This window comes from Phascolarctos cinereus, unplaced genomic scaffold, assembly GCF_003287225.1.
Source record: "Phascolarctos cinereus isolate Bilbo 61053 unplaced genomic scaffold, phaCin_HiC Scaffold_8;HRSCAF=390, whole genome shotgun sequence".
In the NCBI taxonomy this organism is placed as follows: Eukaryota; Metazoa; Chordata; class Mammalia; order Diprotodontia; family Phascolarctidae; genus Phascolarctos; species Phascolarctos cinereus.
The window spans coordinates 20305190-20326569 of record NW_027556291.1 but is presented as its reverse complement, the minus strand read 5'-3'; the positions used below and the strand labels follow the sequence as shown (position 1 = coordinate 20326569).

Here is a 21380-nt window from a genome sequence, read left to right as displayed (position 1 = left end):
TTTTTCCTAGCTCTGTTAAATTCATTTGTAGTTTGGTGTGGTGCTGAATAAGTAAATTAATTTAGATAGTATCCTAATTTTTATTAGATTGGCTTACCCTGTATTTGACTAATTAATATCACTCCAATTGTTTAGGTCTATGTCTGTTTCTGAACGATTGTTTTATAGTTGTACTCAAATAGTTCCTGTGTGTGTCATGGCAGGTAGCTTCCCAAATCTTTTATGCATTCTCCAGTTACCTTGAATAGATTTTAGTTTTCTATCTCTTTCTGCTGGCTTTTGTCCATAACATGCAGAAGTACTAAAGATTTATGTGGTTTGATTTTATATCCTGCAAGTTTGCTGCTGTTGTTAGTGGTCTTTTTTAAAAAAAATTGACTTTTTGTTATTAAAGGATACACACTGTCACGATTTCCCACATTGCTGGTGTCCCCCTTCCTGTTCAAACAGCATTTCTAGACTTATTGTGCATGGCTCCTCTTCCTTTGTGCATGCTGAGTTCCAGCCAGACTTGCCCTTCCCTCAAGCCTTTGCACGGGCTGTCCCCTATACTTGAAATGCCCTCTCTCTTCCCCTCTGTGTCTTAGAATCCAGGGACAGGTATTTATTCCTATATACAAAAGACATGCTAAATATATAAAAAACAAACTCATCACACATTAACAGAATGACTTAAAACAACATTGAACAACTTTTAACTAGGGCATAATCTGCTAGGAGGCTGATGCTTAAACCTCATCAGAGCATAAAGCAATTTGTAGTATAGTACTACTAATTAGGCATTTTACATTCTGCCTCATCTCTGTACTATCTAAATAATTCCTGATGCATATGTGCTAGTGAAACAGCCAGCTAGGGCCAGTCTTCCTTTGGGTGGCCATTGTTTTTCCTGAGAGTACTAGAATAGTTGTTGGAGATTTCTTTTCTGCTGCCATTCAGTTTTATCCCAATTAGACTCAGGATCTCTGGACCTCTGAAACTCACAAAGTTGTTTCTAAACTTGGAAATGTCTGTCTCTGGGTAGATACTCATCCAGTTGAGATCAGGGAAGAATAAACACAAAATATGAAATGCAGCCACGTACCTAGGCACAAGCTCATCTGGTTGATTCCCCCTGTACTAGATGCCACGTGGGCATGGTGGCCATGACGTTTGGGTAGAGGAAGGCCAGCCCTTCTCTGTCTCCTTACTAGAAACCTTGAGGTCGTGATGCTATCTGAGAGTGTCAGTGTAAGAGAGCTATCTTTTCTTTGAATTTATGTACTAACTCAGCTTCTCTTTTGTTCTTTCTTAATGACCAAGTTGGCTTTTTTTTTTTTTTTGAAGTGTGTGTGGGGAGCCAGTTTTAACATCCAGGGAAAACTGATGTGAAACAAAGAAAGCTGTCTAGTAGTTTGATTTTGATTGCCAAGCATGGCCAGGATAAACCTGTGGTTGATGCTGGCACATGGTTCATCAGAGAGCTCTGCAGTGTATCTCACACCAGCTGAAACGTTGACTAACATGGAACATGAGGATCTTGGAACAGTTTGAACGACAGGAAACCAACTTTTTTGTTTTTCATTGGGTTTGTTTGTAGGTACAAAGGAGAATCTGGTGAGTGTTTACATCTTCCCATGACATTTTGCACTGATACTGTTTCAAACAGATTACAGAGGAAAATATTGGCTAAATACCACAAAAGGGATCTATACTTTTCAGTATCCCCTAGTGCTGAGTGACAGTAATCCTTTCTGACAAAAGAGGGTTATTGTCATTAGTAAATCCTGTTATGTAGCCCGCTTGGCAGCCTCTAATGCACATTGATAAAGAGAGTAAGAATCTGAAGTGGCAGCCTTAGAAACTGTCTGGCCATCTAGAACATGGAGAAATATTCAGAAATAGCACATGAATTCTTAAGCCAAAGTCTGTGTTTCATTTGGTGCTAGAAGTAACACTGGTAGGTGAGAGCTGCGTGGTCTCGTTGGCCTATGCTACCATGGAGGTTAGTAGAGGGTAGTTTGGCTTGAGAAAGCTCTGTCCTGGTTTCCACCTCAGATATTTCATTGTAGCTGTTATCAAAAGAAAATTGTTACAAGGTGACTTAATCGGTGAGAGGATCCCACTACAGGGGCCCAGTGATGCCAATGCAGTGGGTCTCTATGCTGTAATATGAATTGAAAGTTCTAGGTCAGCCACCAGAGGTCTAGAGTTTTCTTGTTTGAGAGTCTAAACTTGCTTTTTCTTTTTTCACATAGATTATCACACACTTATTGGGATAATCAACCAGTGGGCATTTATTAAGTGCTCACTGTGTGCCAGGCACTGGGCTGTGTGCCAGACACTGGGCTGTGTGCCATGCAGGTGACATTGCAATATTCCATGAGGAATCAATCTACTGTAGCCATTGATTAAAAAGTGAGTTGGAAAATATTCAGTTATGCCGTGAATGTGCACGAGGGGAGCCTAAACATCTTATTAGGGAGATACAGTGTGACCCCTCCATCCATAGGATTACTGTCACTTTCTGTAGTGATAACATGGGGAAAATTTTTGGAATCTCTGAATTCATGCTTTAAAAATTCTTTATTTTGGGGGGCAGGGTTGTCAGACTTTTCTTATTGACCCAGAATTTCCCTTTTTTTTGGTGAAGATACTCTCTAAAATGTAGTAGCAGCAATTCTCTGGGTACTGAGAGGTTAAGAGACTTGCCCAGGGTCTCACAGCCAGGATGGGTCAGCAGCAGGACTCCAACCAAGATTTCTTTAGTCCACGGCTGGCTGCCAGCCCATTACGCTATGCACGCTCATACGTTAGGAATCATTTGATTGTCCCAACAATCCATTTCATTCACTGAGTTAGTGCCATGATAAAAATTGCATAATGGCTCTACCTAATTACTCTAAAATAGTTATGCAAAATGACATAAAATGGTTAGTAGAGAAGGAACCAGAGAATCACTTAGGTATGTGGACTGGCCCCCTTTCTCTTTGTACACTTCCTTCCCCATCTCCCTCCTTTTCTCATTTTCCTTGAATGCTAACCCTTTGAAATAGTCTATGGTCTGTAAGATGCCATTTAGTAGTGAGGGCTAAGTTAAAGGGGTGCTGTGTGGGGACACGAGTCCTGACACATCTGAATGTTTTGCTGCGTTTTGGCAAAGCAGCTTGCTGTTCCTGGAGACCAGCCTCTGCTGTGACAAGCATCTCCCATGTCTGTCAAGGCCTTTCAGCACAGAGCCTTTGCGATTGTGAATCAAATGATGATTCTTTTCAAAACGGGCACCAGTTTTTATTCAGAACTGATCCATGTTGGAACACAATCAGTTTGTTTGTTTGTTTGGAAAACTTTTGAATTGATTGATTCAGACACGAGCGGCTAACAAATGTTACATGCTCAATATTAACAAGCCTCGGGTTCTCGGGAAGTGGAACTGCAAAGACATTTGCCACCTGCTTTTTGGTCTAGCATCTCCAAACAGGAAATCCTTCAGTTTTTTTTCTTTATCCTTTTTTTGGGGGGAGGGGCACGTGGAGGGCAAAGGAAGGAAGCAAGGAAGGTCGACGAGAGCTGCTGTTTCATTTGAAATGTAGTGGAGGCTGCATCACTTCTAAAGGCTTCCCAGCTTCTAGCCATGGACATAATGAATTAACCCTTAGAAAAATGGTAAATCTTCCATTTGGAAAATTACCTGGGATCTCACTTCTGTGAAGTGGCCCCCAGCTTGTTTAGTCTTGCCTGAACTGACTTTTCCTCCCTCCTTTTACAAATTCTTTGTCATAAGGGATGCCTTGAGTGGATGAGAGAGGAGGGAGACATTGGAAAATGTAGGTGATGTAAAAAAACCCAAAAGATATCAATAAAAATGTAATTTTAAGAAACTGCCTAGGAACATTGCCCTGTTATTTTAGAAGCTGTTCAGATGCTCTTGTTGCCAGTAAATCAGCGTTTACTCATACCAAAATAGCATCGTGAGGATAAACTGGTGTTTGTGGAACTAAGGTCACTGTTTCACTGCCTCTGCTCAGGCAGTTTGTGTTTATATGGCTTTTTGTTCTCTATTTCTCTTGAGGGCACCAGCCCTGCAACCTCAGAGTTGTTTTTGCATCTGCCCTCTCCCTTACCTGCTACATTCAGTCACTTGACATGTTTTGTTCTCCATTCCCCCTTTCATCTCCTGTGTGGATCCCCCTTTCTTCCCCCGTGTGGATCCTCCTTCCTTCTCCCTTGTGGATCCCCATTCCATCTCCTGCATGGATCCCCTTTCATCTCCCGCATGGGCTGTGCTTGTGGAGCTAGAGGGCCACATGTGCCCTTGAGGCCACAGGTTCCCCATCCCTGATCTAGATATTGGCCAAAATAATCTCTCTGAAGCACAACTCTGAGCTCGTGTCACCCACCTGCTTAAGAAGCCTGAGCTGGTTCCCTTTCAAAAGCTCTTATGATCAAATAGCAACTCTTGTGTTTGCCGTATAATGCCATTCCTGGTCTGGCTCCCAGGCTAATGCGTATCACTGTCCTTTTTCACTCTGTCTTCTGGTTAAACTGTTGTACTTGTTATCTCTCCAGTTTGGCTTTCCCTAGCCTTTCTCCAACTGTTTGCCCAGGATAGCCCTGATGTCTGGAAAGCTCTCCTCCTTCATTTTTACCTCTTTCAAACTTCATGTTACTTCAAGACTCAGCTCATCGTTTTGAAGGGAAGCTTATCCAGTTCACTTCACTTTTCTGTTACCTCTTTTCTTCTTTTTCAGCTTCTCCAGTATATGCTTATCTGTTTACACATTGATTGTATGTTCTTCTCCCCACCAAAGTGTAAACCCCTTGAGATCAGCAACTGTTCTTCATTTTGTCTTCATACCCCTGGGCCCAGCATGCTGCCTTGCACATCATAAGTTGTGGACACATTTAGTGTGTGCATTAATATGAATATCATTTTGCATATCTGGTAGCATAGCTCTCATTCAGAAATAGACTAGTTCAGAAGTTTAGAGTTAGTGAACTGTTGGTGGACCTGGAGTGATAGACCTCGGTATCATTGCACAGGTCTCTCACCTCTCTCTAGGAACCATTACAATTTCACAACATACCTGAAAACTTTTAGAAGCAGGCATTTTCTTTCAAGGGGATGAGCTAAACCCTAAATCAGACTGAAGAGCTCTTTTTCCACTGTAACAAATTTTGATTTCTCTTTGTAGTGTTTCCAATTTATTAGACTGTAAGCTCCATGAGGAACTATGTCTTAGCTAAACTTTGTATATCTTCATAGTGTTAATCATGGGACTGTGCAGGCAGAAGAAAGATACTTAATAAATGCACATATGTGTGTGTGTGTGTGTGTGTTGACTGATATATTGGCCCAAATTGTCTAATAACTGTGTAAGCAATTGTGGAACCAACAGATGGAGAAATAAAAAAAAAAAACACTAAGCAATCCAGAAGAAAGTGAGATCTCACTTCATCAGGCAATTCTAGATTCTTCTTACAAACCTCCATTTCTGACTTACTCCTTGGTCTCATTGTGGCTTTTCTGAGGTTATCTGAGTTAGGAAACAGAGGGCCCTCCACTGAGGAAATCACAAAGTTTCTTGAAGTATAGACCTGAGATATCAGTGAACTACAAAGAAAACCAACATTTAAACTTGGAGGCCTGTTTGCTCTTTGTTCCTGTGGTTGCCTTTTAAAGAAGTTTTGATCTGTTAAAGACAGATTGCAAATGAAAAAGAAAAAAAGAGATCCCGTGTCCATAAAGTACCAGCATCACCATAGACTCTCTTGAGCAGATAGCAGAGAGGAGGACACTAGATTCTTTTCTTTTCTTTTCTTTTCTTTTCTTTTCTTTTCTTTTCTTTTCTTTTCTTTTCTTTTCTTTTCTTTTCTTTTCTTTTCTTTTCTTTTCTTTTCTTTTCTTTTCTTTTCTTTTCGTTTCTTTTCTCTTCTTTTCTTTCTTTTCTCTTCTTTTCTTGGCAGACCTTTCACTGGAACCGACAGCGTTTGTGGCAAGATTTCTGGAAATGTAGCATCACCAATAACTTTAAACTCTTATCCCAGAGCTGCTGCTTGAGGCAAGGCAAAGGAACTGGAAAGAGGAAAACACAGTGTTTGTCTTCAGTCCACCACCTTCCCTTACTTCTCTGTGTTAAGCATTACAATGAAGTCCCTTTGCCATTACAGGCTCACACTTGTCCCTCCAGGTACGCGATCTTCAGTAGGACTTCCTCTTCCCCCTTCCCACAGGAAAAGAGACCAGCCTCTTCCTCCCCACCATTGAATCCCTCCCTTCTACCCACTTTCCCATTCTCTTGCAGCTTCCCCCTCCCCCATTAAGAGATCTTAGAAATCACCATCCATTCATTGCTCACCCTTGTGCTTGTTAGCAGTGTATCACCTATTCCCCTCTGGCCCCCATCTCCTGTCTGTCTCCCTCTTTATGTACTCTCCTCTGCAATTCCGTCTCACAAAATACATTGATTCCCTTTTACATGGTTCAGGGGATTACATCCCAGGTGCGTCCCTTTTGCTTTTCCTCCTTTGCTTCTCCTGTTTCTTTAAGTTCCGCTTACATCTTTATCCCCTCGTTTCCTTTTTCATCCCATCAGGATGCCTCTTTGTTCTTTTTTACCCCAAAGGTCAGCTGCTCTCTCTTTCTTTTTTAAAATCGCCTCTAAGCATGTGGTAATTGATTTCACGCTTTATTCTTTCCTTGATAGTTGTACTTAATTACCTTTCTTGTCTTTCTGTTGTTTAGGGTGTTGTCAAGTCAGATATTCTGCTTCTGTCTTTTTGTTTTTTGCAGGAATGCCTCAAATACCTCAACATCGAATTTCCATATTTTTTATTGGCAATTAGGCTTAAGTGTTCAAGGTATGTCTTTCGGGCTTGTATCTTAAGTTCCTCTGCTCTTCATATCATGCTGTTTCTTTTCCTTCTGTGATCTCTCGTGGCTGTGGAATAATTGTGTGTTATCTGATTTTCCTTTCCTTCCTACTTGAAGATTTTTCTCCTGGCCACTTGCAAACTTTATTGTTTGTTATTGAAATTTAAGCACCCTGTGTCTTGGAGTTTGAAGCATAGACTTTTATTCCCCCTGGAGGCAATTTGTGGATTCTCTTCAATGCTGTTTTGTTGTCTGCGTTCAAAATTTTTGGGTCCTTCTTTGTATTATTTCGTGTACTGTGTTATTCAGAGTTCTTGATTTGCCATTATTTTGGGGGGTGGGGGTGGGAGACCTGTGACCACTGAGTTGTTTTTGTGTGTCTAGTCTTCAGTGCCAATTTCTTTGGTTTGTAGAGAATTTACATCCATTTGCCATGATTGGTTTTTTTGCTTCTCTTTTGCCAGATTCTCCTCCACTTCAGTCTTTTTGCTTTAAAAATTTGCTAACATCTCTTTGAATTCTTGAGGAATCTTTTCCATTGTAGATGTGACTTGTTTTTCTAATCTGCTGATTGAGTTGTTAAGTACTATATTATGAGCTCTAAATTCTAACCTATAGTCCTAATCATTGTCTTACAGATTTCATTTCAATTTTGAACCATTCTGGAATTTCTTGTATTCCATGCTCTCTGCATTTTATCCAGCATTGTTTCCATTTGCTCTGTTACAACATTTGTTAAGAGTGCTTTGTATCATCTTTGATGATTTATTCATCTTTTCTTCTGGTTTTAGGATCCTTAATTTTGACCTCTGTGTGTGTGTGGTCTGTGCTTTTTTTTTTTTTGAGGCCCTTTCTCTTGAAGTCTTTTCTGTTTCAGCTTTTTTTTAAATTTTTTTTTTATTTCTCTGTCCCTCACTTTCTGACCACTGTCTTTTTGAAGATATGCATACCCTCCAGCCTGGCTTCCAAGTCTGCTTTACCCTTCTCACATTGGGGTATATGTATCATTAGCATGGGTCCCATCACAGAATACCCTCTAACTGGGATTCAGTGCCTTTTCCTTCAGGCCTGGCATAGCCACCCACCCTGGCACACTGACCTAATTCCTCCCCTGGCTTTCTTCTTTTCATTTTTGGGGCCAGGATGAATTATCATCCTGGAGATGGAGGAAAGAAAGGAAGCTGTACTTAAAAGGCAGGTTTTCAGATTATCTCTCTTCCCCCTGACCTTTCCTCCTCTGCTTCTGCTGTATGTGATTGGCCAGAGGTTTCCTGATTTTAGCTGTAATTACTCACCATTTGATATATAATTTTTTTGAATGATTGAAGTGGTTTTAGGGAAAGTGGCTAATCTGCCATTTTGCTGGTTTTCTGAATTTCTTTTTACTTTGTGGGGAGACTCATTCATATTCTTTATAACATATTTTATATGCTTCTTCCCATAAAGTTTCATTGTATTTTTTAGATTAAAGGTTCGATAATCAGTATGTCAAAGATGGCTGCTTGCATTCCTCACTTGCCCATAGGAATGCTGGGTCTTTAAATCTGACTAGATTAAGTCCCTGTTAGTAATGTGAAAGACTAACCCTCAATCTGAAAATAAAACTGCTCTCCCAGTGTTAGGGGGTGATGGAATGTGATTAACGAAGGAGATAACGGACTGAAGAAATGTAGCCGCCGAGGCCACTTGTCTTGTGTGAGGGCAGCTTTATGATATGCCTGCCCATCTCTGCCTTAGCCATGGAACACGTTCCAGTAGAGCTGGCTAAGAGATTCTCGTGGAACGAATGGACTCAGTTTTGCTAGTGAAGAAGACTTGTGTTTTGGTTCAGCATAAAGCTTCAGCTTCTACAAGGTGGTCAGTAACTGCATCCATTGGAAAGAAAGCGGCTTCAAGTTTCCACTGACACCAAATATGGCTGAAGAGCCAGGGAAATTCTAAGGGAGGGAAGGATTGGAAAGTTTAGTGATGAAGATAAAAGTGGGCCTAATGGTGCCCAACCTTTACTTGGCTTTCTACATGAGACCTTGTACTGTTCAAGTAGACTAATAAATCCCTCCAAAAGGACACACCTTTAATTATGATCACTTTGCTACTTTGAGAGGTTGGTAACGTCCCTTGTCTTATAGTTACAGACCCATTTCTTCTCCCGATTAATGTGATCACATTCCTTTTAGGTTTTCTCCTTCTGTGTGATTCTTTTCCATGGCTTTCTCTTAATTGTTCCATTGAGAAGCACTGAGCCCCTCCCCCCTCTCACCACTGGCCTTTCCAACCTTCTTCTTCTTCTATTTCAGGGGATACCAGTGTAACTCTGAGGCCTCTGGGCCTCTCTTGCTGTGGACTCCTCCTACTTTTGAAGTCCTCTTTCCTAGCTCTGCAGCATCTCACTTTAATCCCTTTCTCTGCTCATTCAGCTGCCACCCTAGTTCAGGACCTTGGTGCTTTGGACCTGGACTATTGCAATAGCTCTGTCTATGCAGCCTTCAAAATGATTTTTATTAAGCATAGGCCTGAACGTGTCTGACCTTGCTCAGTGAATTTCAGTGATTGTGTACAAGCTCCTGTAGTTGGCATTTCAAGCTGTTCAGAGACTGGCACGAAGCTACTCTTGCAGCCTCCTTATACATCATCCACCTTCCTTCGCACTATAGTCCAGCCAAACTGGCCTTGGTGGTGTGCCTTACACGTGTCACGCCATCTATTGGCTCTGTGTTTTTGTACTTCTTTGTTCTCTCTACCTCTTCGAATGCCTGTGGTTTCCTTCTTTCAGTTCCTAGGCCACCTTCCACATGAAGGCTTTCCCAATCTCCTAGTTGCTAGCGCCTTCCCCTTATAATAACCTTGCATATATTCTGTATGTACTTGTGAGTATACACTTTGTCTCCTCTAATAGAATACAGTCCTCTGGAGGTCAAGGGCAGCTTCATTTTTTGTTTTTCTATCCCTGGAATCTAGCATCATTCCTGGCATATAGTAAGCACTTAATAAATATTTCTTTTTTAAAAATTTTTGTTACTTTCATTTTTTAGGCAATTGGGGTTAGGTGACTTGCCCAGAGTCACGCAGCTAGTAAGTGTCAAGTGTTTGGTCTGAGATCGGATTTGAACTTGGGCCCTCCTGACTTCAGGGCTGGTGCTCTATCCTCTGCGCCACCTAGCTGCCCCTTAATAAATGTTTCTTGGCTAATTATTTTATTGATGTTCATTGCACCACAGCCTGTCCCATGGTCTGGGGGCTGTCCTCAGTTTCTGTTGCTGTTTCATGAATACCAATGGGTCACACGTGCTGGCCATCTGTTACTTGTTGCTCTCACTTTGGGACCACTCCATGATCATCTTCTCTTTTGGGCACATATTTCTTTGATGACATGTCTTATACAACTTCTCATGCAGAATTCCTTGCATGCACAGTCTTGCAACCTCTTTAGACCTCTGGGGCTCTTCATCGCTCAACTTAGCTTCTTCAGACCCTGAGGTGTTCTATGACATGCAGCCATAACATCGGAGGGCACATTATTTACACCAGACTTGTAAGCAATGTTTTATTTCCCTCCTTCAACATCACAATTGTTTATTCATTTGGCAAATATTTCTCAAGTGTGAGCTGTATACAGTTCACTGGGCTGGGGGTTTCATCGTTTTGGAAGAGGGTACATCTGGATCTGCGACATAAATGTCAGGAGCTGCTGGTGTGTAAACTCTGTCTCCCTATGCCTATCTATAACTTCTAGCCTTAAGTTGTAAGTAGCATTGAAAGACTGTGACTTGCCCAAGGTCATGAGCCACTTTGCACCAGCAACAGGTATTGAGTCCAGGTCTTCTCACTCCTCTATCCTCTATGCCATGTTGCATATTTTAACTACAATCCCAGTCTTTGGCACATGGGGTATAACATTTTAATTTTACATGTCAAATACCATTTAGATTTCTTATTTGTCCGTATTCCAAGGTTCCCATTTCAGTGGTCTGAAAGATGTGAGATACCTTTAGACTCCAACAGTGATAGGGGAGGAAAACCATTAGCAAGTGGAACTTAAATTAAGCGAGAGATCTGACTAAGCTAAGCAGGCCTAGATATCAATATTCATGAACAGATGTAACATGACAGTATATTCAGAAGTATACCAAATCAGCTCCTGAAAAAGCTGCTGGTCATAAGAAAAGTAGGAGTTCTGGACTTAAAGGAAAAAAAAAGACTTCCCCACATGAGAGATCAGGTTCTTTAAAACCAACAAACAACAAAACCAGGATTCTTTCTGTACTTGCCCTGAGTGTATCTACTGAGACTGTTTCCTTGAAAAGAAGCTGATCTATTCTGTAGCATAAAGTATCTGGTCCGCTTTCTAGAACTTCAAGGACAAAAAAGAATCATAAGAATTCAGGGACTTGATGGAAAGAATTTTCAGTGGTCCCACCTTCTATCAAATGGAGGCAGCACAAAAACATTGGGAATGAATGGTGGTCTAGCCTTTCAGAAGCCTTCTCTGTGGTACTGCTTCAGTTGTATAAATGTGATGATAATGCTTGTCTGTCTCACCATCATAGTATTGACCAGTTGCATAAACTGGGAGTCAGCTACTTGAGAGATGTACTTGTCAGTCTAAATGCACTAAGGAATCAGAATTATTTGGTTCCTTAAGCAATTGTTGTTCAGTGGATAAATCCTGAATACTGTTTACTAATGTACAGTGTTTATGAAAACAGGATCAACAGAGAGCCACTGAATACAAGGACTGTTGGCTCGTGAGGATGGGGGTGACGAGGTAGAAAGGAGACAGCGTGGCCTAGGAGGTTTGGAGAATCATGGGATACAAATCAGGGAGTATGGGGGCAACAGGCCTTTTTGAGTTTCTTGCTAGAAAAGCTTAATAGTATTTTAGAAATGATATTACACCACAGAAAGAGGGTAATGCATCTTTAAAAGCTAAACTACATCTTCTTTACTTTTATCAAATTCTCTATAAATCTTTCATGACAGTTTATTTAACAAAGTGTCATTGAAACTGTAGAGATGATTGATGTGACCCATGTAAGATCAACATGAAATGTTTGTAAATGTCAGCAATATGTGACCATCGACAAGTATGTAAGGATAGAGTTGCCGTGAGAGTGAAACACCAACAGAAAAATGTTTATCTTATTCTTTGCTTTCTAGAATACAATTACACGTTCATCAAAGTAGTGTTTTATGATTTTTCCTTGGAGTTCAGACCATCGCAGAAGTTGAATTTAGCCTCAGCGTTTTACATTGAATAAATTTATCCCCTCATCTATGCAAGAAGAAAAATAAAGGTTTGCAATTTCCAGTCTTGGAATAAGAGTATTAGTTTGGATAAACAATAGCATAACCCTGATCCAGAGCTGTATAAACAAGGAAAGTGAACCCACTGATAAAGTCATTTCAGCCAAAAGAATTCCCAGCCACACTAATGGATACAATATTGTTGCTTTTCCATGTCTCAGAAAAACGTTAATGTGATAATGAATAATTCACACAAATCTTCTTGAATAGCTGCAGTATCATGAGAAAGAAAGAAATCAATAGTTACTGTAGTCAAAGAAGAATGATGCCTCAACATACCTTTCTGATCATATTGCCCATTATTTGTTCTTTTGCACACTCTGCTTTATCCAATGTGGACTACTTGCTGTCCCTAAGCAAATCCTGCAATTTTCTGCCTCTGAGATTTTGCTCACTCTGTTTCCCATGCCTGCAATCTCCTTCCCACTTCTGCTATTCCCTCCTCAACCTTCTGTTCTGGACCCTGTATGGTCCAGCTCACAGCTTAGATCTTCAACAAAAGCTTCCTTTTCTTTTTTTAAAAATTAATTAATTTATTTTTAGTTTTCAACAATCACTTCCATAAGCTTTTGAGTTTTAAATTTTCTCCCCCTCCCTCCCCCCTTCCCTCCCCAAGAGGCATGCAATCTGATATAGGCTATATACATATACATTCCTATTAAACATATTTTCATATTAGATATTGTAAAGAAGAATTAAAACCAATAGGAGGAACCACAAGAAAGAAAAAATAAAACAAAAAAGAAGAAAAAAACAGAGCAAATAGTGTGCTTCAATATGCATTCAGAATACATAGTTCTTTCTCTAGATGTGGACAGCATTTTCCATCACGAGTCTTTTGGAGATAGATGTCTTAGATCCTTGCATTGCTGAGAAGAGCTAAGTCTATCAAAGTTAGTCATCGCACAACATGGTTGTTACTGTGTGCAGTGTTCTCCTGGTTCTGCTCACTTCACTCAGCATCAATGCATACAAGTCTTTCCAGGTTTTTCTGAAGTCCATCTGCTCATTATTTCTTATAGCACAATAGTATTCCATTACATTCATATACCACAACTTGTTCAGCCATTCACCAATGGATGGGCATCCTTTCAGTTTCCAATTCTTTGCCACCACAAAAAGTGCTGCTGTAAATATTTTTGTGCATGTGGGTCCTTTTCCCATTTTTATGATCTCTTTGTGATACAGACCTAGAAGTATAATTGCTGGGTGAAAAGGTATGCACATTTTTATAGCTGTTTGGGCATAGCTCCAAATTGCTCTCCAGACTGGTTGGATCAATTCACAACTCCACCAACAGTGCATCAGTGTTCCATTTTCCCCACATCTTCTCCAATATTTATTATTTTCCTGTTTTGTCATGTTAGCCAGTCTGATAGGTGTGATGTGGTACTTCAGAGTTGTTTTGATTTGCATTTCTCTAATCAATAGTGATTTAGAGCATTTTTTTTTCATATGGCTGTAGATAGCTTTAGTTTTTTCCTATGAGAACTGCCTGTTCATATCCTTTGACCATTTATCATTTGGGGAATGACTTGTATTCTTATAAATTTGACTCAGTTCTCTATATGTTTTAGAGACACTGGTTGTAAAAATTCTTTCCCAGCTTTCTGCTTTCCTCCTGATCTTGGTTGCATTGGTTTTGTTTGTGCAAAATCTTTTCAATCTAATGTAATCAAAATTATCCATTTTGCATTTCATAATGTCCTATATCTCTTGTTTGGTCATAAGAAGGCTTCCTTTTCTACACTGCCATCATTGATCTCTCCCTGTACTTTGTTTGAATGTCTCTCCTTATCTGTATATATCTTATTTTCAAACTTGGCATGTGTGGAGCACTGTGGTAATGGTCAGGGGAGATACAGAGTTTACATGAGCTCTTGCCTACATAGAACACACAGTTTAGAAAGTTGGCCTAATTACATTCAACAAGCAAAATGGAAAAAGGAGTCCCCGTTCTCTAGGAGTTTATAGTTTGCTTTTGAGAAACAAAATGTATACAGAAAATTAAATATACAATACATAAAAAAAATTTCAGCATAACTTCAAGGGAGAGGGCAGTAATGCTGGTTAGGGAATGGACATAATCAGGGAGAGTCACCAGTAGGAAATGGCACTTGGTTATTACTTTGAGGGAACACTGGAGTCTGAGTGTTGGAGGTGAGAAGTGAGACCATTTTAGGCAGGAGTAGGGGTGCGTGGGGGTGGGGCCAGCCTGTGCAAAGGCACGGAAGATGGAGTGTTGTATACAGGTAATAGCAAATAGGCCACTTTTACTAGAAGGCAGAGGGCGTGAAGAAGAGGATTGTGACATTAATTTGGAGAGAGAGTTTGGAGCCAGGTGGTGAAAATTGTATGCCCTGTCTCCTCCTTCTTTAGCTACGCCGGGTGTTTCCATAGGCCTGAAAACCCAGATGAGCAAGAGTAGCATCATTGACCCTTCCCTCCTTCTCTGAAGGAAAATGTCTACAGTTTTCAAAGAGCTTACTGTACAATTAACTAAATGTTACCAAAATGGGCAGCTAATAGCATAGTGTAGCTGTAAGAGTCGCATGTGCCTGTGGATGAGGCCCTTCCCCTCCCTGAGTCTGTTTGCTCATCTGTCAAATGGTGGTAATAGTTCTTGTACTAACTATATCACAGGGCTATTGGGAGGCAAAGCACTTTGTAAATGGGAAAATACTCAAGAAACATCAGCTATTATTAGGTACCATGTGCCTGATGAAGTAAAAACCATAGGACTGCTCTGGGCCGCTCTTAATTCAAGGGTAATAAATGTCTCCAGCTTCCCATGCTGCCTCCGTTCACCTCGTGCTGCCCTGTTCCTCCTGGAGGGCTTTCTCCTCCAATGGGGTGGTGTCAAGTCAATGAGGTGCTGACGGCAGACGCCCTGGCCTTATCTTGTTATAGAGAATGTGCAGCTTTCCAAATTTCATTCACTTACCACAATAAACTCCAAATAGCTACATGACCTAAGTATAAAAGGTCTTATCGTTTTCCAAAATGGAGGAGAAGAGAAGGAGATACTTTTAACAACTCTGGCTTGGAGAAGGATTCATAACTGAACAAAGGATAGAGGTGATCACAGACTCAGAATGGATGGTTTTAATTACATTTAAAGTTACACAAATAAATAAAAATCATTGCAGTTAGAATGAGAAAGGAAAAACTGTATTGGGGGAAAAAGGTCTGATATCCAAGGTATATGGGGAAATTGATAAAAATATAGATGAACAAGAGTAATTCCCAATAGAAGAAAGGTCAAAAGATAAGAACAGGTAGTTTTCAAATGAAGTCAAGCAAGCTATCAACAGCCATACAAAAAAATGCTCACATCACTAATAATGGAAATGCAAATTAACACGACTCTGAGCTTCCATTTTACACTCCTCAGATTGGCAAACATGACAAAGGGTGAAAATGGCAAATGTTGCAGCTGTGGGAAGACAGATACAGTAACAAGCTGTTGGTCTGAACATTTTGGAAAGCCATTTAGAACTGTATCCAAAAAGACATTGTATCTTTTGACCCAGCGAGGCTGTTACTAGGCATTTACCCCAGATAAGTCAAAGAGAGAGGAAAAGGACCCATATGTTCAAGAATATTTATAGCGGCACTTTTGTTGCAGCAAAGACTTGGAAACAGAGTGGGTACCCATTAATTGGAGCATTGTTTTCTAACCTGTAATATATGGATATAATGAAACATTATTGGATTGTAAAATTATGAAGAATTTGAATTCAGAGAAAATGGGGAAGACTTCTGTGAACTGATTCAGGGTGAAATTGGCTGGACTGGATGTAGTTTACCTGATGACCGCAACTGATGCAAAGGAAAAGAAGTTGGAATGTTTATAGCATTCTAATCAGTACAGTGAACTGTCGTTGGGACTTTAGAAGACTAATGAGGAAGCTACCATGCACTTTTTGGTGGTCATGACTAGAGGTGCGGAATGAAACATACATTAATTTGTGTTTCTTGAGTATAGTTTTTTATTAAAAAAGTGGTCTTCTGTGGTGGAGTGTGAGTTAATCAGTAGTGGTAGAAATGCAAAAAAAGAAAGAAAAGGTAATTGGCAAATTATTAAAATACAATAAAGGAAACAAACAGGACAGTTTACAGTCTACCATCTTAAATTTAATATACACTTTAAAAAAGAATCAGAAGCTCTTGATTTCATATGTAATTATATTTGTTGGTTCTTTATACAGTCAAATGTCTTTGTTGATTATTGAGCCTATAATAAAAAAGTAAATTAAGAAGAGAAAAAAAAAACCTACAACAGAATATACTCTATTCATTTAAGACCTAGCAACTCTTGGATAAGTAGCTGTTGAGGTCATTGTCTTAGCGTTCTTCCTGCCTGTATTAGTACCCAGAGCATTTCTGCTGAGTCAGTCTCCCAAGCCAGTTGTAATAATGCAAGTGGATAGCAGCTGATCTTAGTTACTAAGAAGAATGAAAACTTAATTTTTCTTTAAGAATGAAAAGTTATTTCATCTCAAAGTTTTTACTGAAGAAAAGCCTTCCAAATCAGACTTTTAAAAGAAATTATATGTGAAGAAGGTGATGAGTAATTTATTGGAGCTAGTATAGATGGGCAGCTAGATAGTACAGTGGATAGAATGCTGGGCCTAGAGTCAGGAAGACTCATCTTTCTGGAGCTCAGCCTCAGACTCTAGATGTGTGACCCTGAGCAAGTCACTTAACCCTGTTTGTCTCAGTTACCTTATCTGTGAAATGAGCTGGAGAAGGAAATAGCGAACTGCTCTAGGATCTTTGACAAGAAAATTCCAAATAGGGTCATAAAGAGTCAGACACAACTGGAAAATGACTGAGTAAGAACAGTATATAGATCACTTCAAGAAAGCTAACTGGGTAAAGAAGGAGAGACTTTGTTAGCTGGTGTCAGATCAATATTCCTGATGGTCAAAAACATAAAATGTGCTACAGAGGCATCACATAACCATGAACAAAAAATTAGAGTGATAGTTTTTATCCTGCAAAGAATGAGAAGCTCTAATCTTTTGCTCATGTATCAGGGTCCAGCTCAAGCCATCACTATGCCTTCTTCCACGGCAAAGCAACAGAAGCAATGTTGAAAGGTTTTTACAAAACAATTGGAGTTTTACCCCCTTTTTATACCGAGTTTGGCATTTGCAGAGGGTGCTATATACATGCAAGCTGTTAACATTACTCCAGCGATCTGTGACTTCATCAGTTTGCTCACGCAGATGAAAATCACTCTATGCCTTTTAGAGATATATCCCTCCCTCTACATGGTTACAGGGTTAAGAGGAAATCACCAATTTTCCTTCCATTATTATCAGATTTTTAATGATAATTTCGCCCATTTCTGATGTTAGTTAACAAAGTCTTTCTTTACCCAGGTTAGCTTTCTTGAACTGATCTGGATACTGTTGTTTGGCCAGAGGACCTCGGGCTTGAACTTGTGGATTCCTCAAAAGGGTGGTAAGGGGGCAGCTAGTACACCCAGAAATTGACATGCAACTCACTGGTTGTTTTTACTCTCAGACATTTCTTCCCCTTGCCAAATTTATTATGTCTGGCCAGTCTTTTCGCTTTCTGTTCCTATTAATGTCTGTTTTAGTTGCCAGTGAAACCATTCAGTGAAACCTGTTCAGTTAGATTGTATTTTTATATTTTTAAAGTCACCCATCTCTCCTCCCTTCTAGGTAGACCCCCAACTTTATTGAGAGCATACTGGGTTTCGTTCATCAGGCAATCATTAGAGATTTAAAATTAACTTAGATCCAGTGGAGACACATATAAGATTTTCCTTGATCTGCTAATGCCAGATGTGCCACCCCAGCTGATCAGTGCACAAGCCTTGACAGGATCATGGAATTAACCACTGTTTTCCAGTGTGTGTGGAGTACATATTCCAACTCCGAATCTAAGGGACCCATTATTTAACTTCATGAAATGTATCAGATGGCTCAGTCTTACTTCTTCAAAGAGTCTACAGGATACTTTAGGATTTAAATGATTAATAAGGTTAAACCCATTTCATCATTATTTTCAGTTGGTTTTACAATATCCTTGTATTACTTGTGAAGGGAAGTAATGTTTCTGGCCAGTGGTATAGGTAGATTTCGCTCCCTGTGTGTTGTCTAAACCTTCACTTGAGTTGAGCAGTAGGAGCAGAGAGGATGTGCCAGTTGATTTATATGCGAACATCTACATGTTGAAACTATGGAAATGACAAATGGGTTGTCATTGACATGGATGGGTACATATGTGTATGAAGTCTACGTTACGAACTTCCAAAATCCATTATATCTCTTCATGAAATGTGACTAGATAAACTAAGGTAGTTGGAAGATGTTGGTAGCCTGAGCCACCAATCCTTAATGCAGGAATGTTCATAGCCTTTATATTCCCATCAAAAGAGGAACAAAAACACAATAGTTTTCTGACTTGAGACAGAAGGAAATTAAGAGATTTTATTGGTGTGTAGTTGTGGCACTGTTAATCTCATCTCCAAATATAGCCTTTTGTTTTGATGATTTTACAAAAAAAATCGTCCAGAAAGACTTTGTGTCAGATGCACACAATACAACCCTTGCTGTCCTCTTGAATGTTTTAAGTCAGTCTCCCGTGTAGAACTTCATTTAACATGTTATGCCTTATAGGCATATTCATTTCAAAACTTCTAATGTCCAGATTTTGATGGACAGATTTCTTGTCATCATGGTGGTTTTGTCAAACTGATTCTATGTGGATATTACTCCTTAAGTATATATTAAATATCTAGAAGCAAAGTAGAAGTGTTTGCAAACATTACAGATGAGTTATTTATTATGGCCCCTGAAATGATCTACAGTGGACATGTGACTGAAATCAAATTGTGAACTCTTGACCATCTCATAAACCTGCTGCAGAGGGCCCACCCTGTGTGCTGAGGGCCTTTCTCAAGTTCTCTTGACACAGTGCGGCAATGAGCGGCTCACGCAAACTTTCAAGGCACACCGTCCTTGTTATTTGAAACGGCTCACAAAATGAAGCCATGGTTTGGTTTGGTTTTGTTCCAAAACGTAGAGCAAGAAGCAACACCCTCTCACATTGTGTACCTGGAGCAAAACCAACATGGAAATTATTCTCCAGACTCAATGGATCATTTCGTTCTCTTTGACCCCTTGGTCTTCACTATTTTATGTTATCCTTGAACACATTGTAAAGTTAAGTCCAAGTGCTTATGACTTTGAGTATTCCCAGCTGAAGAGAGATTTTACTCCTAGCCAATGTTCATTTGTCCATAATTTGGAAATTTTGTCAAGCTCAGTAATATAGATGGCATAAGAAATAGATGAATTTTGCAGTAAATATCATTACTAAAGGTTTAAGCTTCTTCAGTACCACAATTTCTTGAGTGGAAGCTCTCTCTTCACTAAAGCAGATAATCTTTGATTCCTGCTGTGACCAAAAAGACGATCACCCTGCAGCTCACCTGTCCCCCAACCTAACAATGTTAGTTAGTCCTTGAAGAAGAGGAATGTGCTCCGTCCAGGCGGGGCCATTGTTACTAAGACCTGGGTTGTGGTCAGCTCATGGAGCTTTCAGGAGCTCAGAGTTACTCTTGTGCCATGATGAAGTTTTGGGGGAGGGATTTAGGAAAAGTTAAATTAATATAGTTCAATTAGAGGTCTAGATAGTTAATATATTTAAATGATGAATAATGAAAATCACTGAATTTGGAACACAGAAGACACAAATGATCATTTTTGGTCCATTACTACTGACATACTGGTGTGTGTTTTCCCTTCCTATCTACAGGTCTTAACACAAATAGTGATATTTACAACTAGAGGTTAATTACATTGTTTTCTCTTTAACGATGATCAATGCATCATGCCTGCCAAAGGTTCCCCTTTAGACAGGACACATCTTCAGGCCGCCCCATGCCTTTCAAGGGAAATGTTAACCATTTATCTCCCCTTTTTTCTTCAGAAATTCTTCTAAACTATCATAGTTTCTGGCTATTTATTGACACTAATTTACTAATATGAGGATCATGACCATTGGTTCGAGAAGTCCACTATCAAAGTCTTGTTGAATTAATGGAAAGCTTAGCTCTGATCTTCTATGCTTACCATGCCAAATTGCATCAATGGAAAAAAAGATCTGGGTGAAAAAACCTATTAGAAAATTCCCCCAAGAATTTCTCCTACCTTAAACTATAACGATTTCAAGCTCTATGAATATTGGCAAATAAGATGTGCAGATATCTGATTTATCTGGTAAAATGAACTATTGTACCATGCATATTACAAAATGGTCACTATGCTAAACGTTAATCAAAAACAACTAATCAGATATTTATAGGAGTAGAGAGATCCGGGATGGTAGGTGGCTTGGAGATGTGGGGAAGGAATTGAATGTCTTGAGAGGGAGGGTGGGAGTGACGATGATGTTGAGAAGAAGAGAAAAAGATGCCCAGAAGGGAGGGAGGCAGAAGCAGAAGACAAATTTGGCATACTTCACAATTTTTCTGAAAGCCATCCATCCCTATTACCGAGGAATCAGTCCCTCTAAAAGAAATGATTAACTTAGTCTTTCACAAGAAAGGAATGGAAAAGACAAGTAGGAGGGTGTGTGTGTGTGATGTATGTACGTATGTGTATGCGTGTGTAGGAGGAGTTGCATCTTGGGTTATTGGTTGAAATTACAGATATTTGAGGCTGGGGAGTAATAGTCTACCTGATGGGGTGGAGAATCTGCAGCCCTCTAAGTCCTCAAGTGTGGCCCTTTGATCCCCTTAGAGATCTGTTCTGTGAAGTTTGGATTCATTTAAACAGCTGCACTTGAGGACCTAGAGGGCCACACATGGCCTCTAGGCCACAGGTTCCCCACCCTGGTATCACATGAATGATTGCAGCTAGGAGGTGCATGGGGCCTGGAGTCAAGAAGAGCTAAATTCAGATCCGGCCTCAGTCCATTACTAGCTGTGTGACCCTAGGCACCAATTCCGTATTGAGTTGGCTCCATTTTCACAGTTTTCGAAAATGAGTGTTGCTTCCTTCTTTAAGTATTTCACTTCTCCCAACAAGCTTTGTTTTATTTTGTGGGCCATTGGAAACACCAACAACAGTCTCATTTTCCTTATCTTTAAAATGGGGAAAATAATAGCAGCTCCCTTCAAGCATGGCTGTGAAGATCAAACATGATAACTTGAATAAACCTGTTTGCAAACCTTCAAATC

At 39.9% G+C, this 21380-nt stretch overlaps 1 protein-coding gene across 3 annotated transcripts in view; it reads left to right on the top strand.

The window, feature by feature from the left end:
- DACH2 (dachshund family transcription factor 2) overlaps positions 1–21380 on the top strand; it is a 411691-nt gene that overhangs the window by 167031 nt on the left and 223280 nt on the right. The gene's annotated exons all lie outside the window — the stretch shown is intronic.